The sequence below is a fragment of the Pleurodeles waltl genome, unplaced genomic scaffold (assembly GCF_031143425.1).
Source record: "Pleurodeles waltl isolate 20211129_DDA unplaced genomic scaffold, aPleWal1.hap1.20221129 scaffold_70, whole genome shotgun sequence".
NCBI lineage: Eukaryota > Metazoa > Chordata > Amphibia > Caudata > Salamandridae > Pleurodeles > Pleurodeles waltl.
Window position 1 is genome coordinate 797,604 of NW_027150391.1, and position 4,483 is coordinate 802,086.

A 4,483-nucleotide genomic window follows, 5' to 3' on the forward strand; every position below is an offset into this window, starting at 1 on the left:
CAGAGTATAAATATGTCCCTAAGTCTGCACAACCACAGAGATCTTCTAAACTTAGTAACCTGGTGTGTCCAGCCTGACAGCTTTCACGTCAGTACTTCACATGAAGTCGGCTTAGACTGAATAAAGTATGTTAAGAGCTTGACATGAAGCGTGATGGAGACTGAACAACAAAGAGGGCAAAGGCAAGAAATGTTGTGTGAAAAGAGTGAAGGAGAATTTTGGAAAAATGTAACTAAATATTGTGATATTTCAGAATGTGAAAGAATAGGCCAAAGAATAGGCCAATAATATGCGTAAAAAAGATAAACAGAATGAAAGAGAACACATATAATCGTAGTTGGCAGAACTGAGGATGTTTCCGAGTTTCAGTAAATTGACAAATATATAAAACACACAACATGAAGATACAGTAAGAAATGTTGTTTATTAGGTAAGAACACCTTAGAGACTTCAGATGTGTGCTGGGGCAAGTAACAAGAGCAAACTCCTGACAACACTTTCTGTAAAGTAAAAACACATCTGGCTCCACCAAGATTTGAACTCAGATCACTAGACTCAAAGTCTTGAGTGTTGACCATTACACTATGGAATCACCAGGATAGGGTGCACGAGCCATGTTTGTTTACAAGATGGAGCAGAATGCCTCTGTCTACTCTATACATTCACTTATCTTTGGGTACCACTTCACCTTCATGTTGTAACGTTTTATTGTACAGGCAATAGAATGATATCTATGCTAAAGAAAATTTAGTTGACTCTTAAATAGTGACTTTTTTTCCCAGCTCCTCTAATAATCACAGAATAGCTACACTCAGCTGTGGCAGCAGCCCAAGCTTCTCTCACACAAGAAGAAAAGGTAAGTGTGCACTGCAAGCTTCTCTCACACAAGAAGAATAGGTGGGAGTGCACTGCAAGCTTCTCTCACACAAGAAGAATAGGTGCTACGTGCACTGCTAGCTTCTCTCACACAAGAAGAATAGGTGCTACATGCACTGCAAGCTTCTCTCACACAAGAAGAATAGGTGCTATGTGCACTTTAAACTTCTCTCACACAAGAAGAATAGGTGAACGTGGACTGCAAGCTTCAGTCACACAAGAAGAATAGGTGAGCGTGTACTGCAAGCTTCTGTCACACAAAAAGAATAGGTGCTACATGCACTGCAATCTTCTCTTACACATGAATAGGTGCTACGTGCACTGCAAGCTTCTCTCACACAAAAAAATAGGTGATTTGTGCACTTTAAACTTCTCTCACACAAGAAGAATAGGTGAGCGTGCACTGCAAGCTTCTGTCACACAAGAATAGATGTGATGTGCACTGCAACCTTCTCACACACAAGAACAACAGTTGCAACGTGCCCTGCAAGCCTTTCTCACCCATCAAACAGGCATTGACCAGTCAGTGGTAATACACACTTCCTTACAAATGCAGCATAGTTATGGTACTGCAAACTGTTTCACACATAGAGGAGGTAGACAGCTCACGTGCAAGCACGTGTTCCAGGGGTACATTATTTCCGAATGCAGCACACCAAGGCAACTTAACAACTTTCAACTACAGTGGGCAGTGAGTTTTCTAACAGGAAACTGTCCATAAATGTATCTTTAGAACAGGTCTAGGCTGTTGAACTAGTAAGAGGAAGACTTTGACCTTGAACCACCATCAAAGCCTTGGTCAAAGTGACATGGTGTCTCAGTTATCATGTTTGCCTCCCGTTCGCAAGGTACTGGCTTCGAAACTGAGCAGGCATACTTTTAGAAACATTGTCATTTCACAAGGAGGACATGAATTTATTTCAAGATTAATACTATTTTGTTTCTACAGCTGGAGTTTTATTCTAAGTAATGTATAAGGCACTGGTCTGCTGAGCTCTGATTTCTTCTAAACTTAGTATCTAGCAGTGACCACAAGGCAGTACATTTACAGTCATTACCTCACATAAGAGAAAGAAACATATATAGTGGAGCACTCCATAATTCAATTATTTTACATCAAGTTGTTGAAGTAATCTCTGTTATGACCACATAAATAATAATATCAAGTTGTTGAAGTAATGTCTCTTATGACCACATAAATAATATCAAGTTGTTGAAGTAATATCTGTTATGTCCACATAAATAATATTAGGGACGCAGATTAAATATGGGGATTAATGAAAGATGAAAATCAATACATAGACCTATTGGTGTATATCTTTCTGGTTCTTATTATCTTTACTAATTCCATTAACAAAAGTACTTATAAATATCAACATTCATGATGTATATGGTCTCCTACATTTACATGATCTGAAACAATTTAAGAAATAAATAACAGTTCACATAAATTTCATTCAACCGTAGTTGCAGATCTGACATGTTCAATATTCATACATTTGCAGCCAATAATGGCAGACTTCAGCCGACACATGTTTCGTCACATTCCAGGACTTTCTCAAAGCTTATTCCCTTTCATAAGTACATCGTAATTCCAAAGAACGCAACACTTATATTTTCCACAAAATTTGTTTTACAAAGTCTCAATTAGACCCAACGTTTAATTCTGTGTTCCCGCAGTGGAACAATGTTTTTACAGACTGCGCCACGCCCAGGCGGAGCCAAATGTGTACAAATAAAGCACTCACAGTGTAGATTGCTATTGAAACGTGTAAACTCTTTTCACAAACGACAGATTCTCTTACACAGACACTCTCTTCTGTTTCTTCTGAACCAAAAAAACTGGTTAACAAAACCAGGAAAGCGACCTTCACCTAAACATATGAAATGATGTGAAGATCCTGCCACAATCCTCCAACACCAGCCTTCACTTCTACACTGCCCCCTGTGACACTTTTAAGGCACAGAAATGTTCCAGCACATCTGGACACAAAACCATACACACTGCTGACAATAAAACCACCAGCTGACCACAGCTTGCCTCTTCACCCCATAACCCACCACCATTCCACCAACCCACCCACCGTCCGATCCGTCCCACCAACCCATCACCCAACCATTCCACCACTCTACCACCCCACCAAACCAACCCACCATCCAACTATTCCCACCAACCCACCACCCCACCATTCCACCAATCCACCATTCAACTATTCCCACCAACCCACCATTCCACCAACCCATCACCCCACCATTCCACCAACCGACTATTCCCAACAACCCACCACCCCACCATTCCAACCAACCAACTATTTCCAACAACCCACCACCCCACCATTCCACCACTCAACCACCCCACCATTCTGTCTACCCACCCACCAATCCACCACCCCACCAACCTACTTGACTCATACATAAACTCTACTAGCATAAGTCACAACTGAAAGCTACACCCCCTGCCCTGACAGACAAGAGCTGTCGTTGCTGACATAGCTTATAGTTCCTCCAGCAGCATTAACAGCTCTAGGCGCATAGACAGATCTCCTGTCAGTGATCCCACTGCTCACAGCCCCACCCGTCCTGGAAGCCTTGATAGATCTGTCATAAACACCCCTCCCTGTGACGTCATGCCACACCAAACATAACACACACATGTGTCATTTACCATGTCATGTGTGCTGTTATATGTGAGGTCATAAGCAGTGCTTGATGGGGGCGGATTCACACATGCACAAAGTGGTAGAGTCCTTAAGAATAAATGTTAAACAGATCACACTCAGATAAACCAAGTCATTTAAAGATTACTAAAACAATTAAAATATGATGTGATATAAAAATACATAACAAGTTACATGAGCAATATGGTCCTGTACGTCCTGCCATACGTCGTTGCTGATCTTTAAATTGTGAGACATATATAGATTTGCCAGTGTTATTCATTTGTAGTTTAGCTACGATAAACATATAACTTTTTTTTCTGTGACCGCTGCGCTTCACACACACCTGTAATATCCGTGGGCTGCCGGACTTCAGAGACTGGTGTCACCCATGATCCAGAATAGACACTGTCTGGGCGTCCGGATACATCACATGAAGTGTCAACGCATTCTCTATTACGTGGTAGCGTGGCAGAGCGGTCCAATGCGCTGAATTTAGGCTCCAGTCTCTCAGGAGGTGTGGGTTCGAATCCCACCGCTGCCAGCAGCATTTTCTTTTTCACACATCACCAAACTCTTATCTACAAACTAGAAAAAAAAACCTATTCCCGCGATGCTCCTTCCAGGGCGCAACACACGTGTTTTGCTGTCTCAATTATATGTATCTATTTAGTGAAGAGCAGTGGCTATATATATATATATTCTATATATTCTACATATTAATGAAAAGCTGCTGCTCGGCCGGCAAGAACAAGTCAGGGGGTTTAACACACCCAGTGAGTTAGAAAACAAAAACACGGAAGAGTTTAAACAGGTTCTTAAAGTAAAATAAAACGATCTCTTTACAGGTCTTCTACGGGTGTTCTACTTTTGCCACATAATTATGCTTTTGTCGTATTTTCCAAATAATGCGTCATTTGCTGCCTAATCTGCATATTTTAATGAGGATA

The 4,483-nt window shown here is 41.2% G+C and overlaps 1 non-coding gene across 1 annotated transcript; it reads left to right on the forward strand.

Annotated features, from left to right (window-relative positions):
* Window positions 1–3,995: 3,995 nt before the first annotated feature.
* Window positions 3,996–4,077, forward strand: TRNAL-UAG (transfer RNA leucine (anticodon UAG)). Its single transcript has one exon. It is a non-coding gene; the product is annotated as a tRNA-Leu (tRNA).
* The last annotated feature ends 406 nt before the right edge of the window (window positions 4,078–4,483 follow it).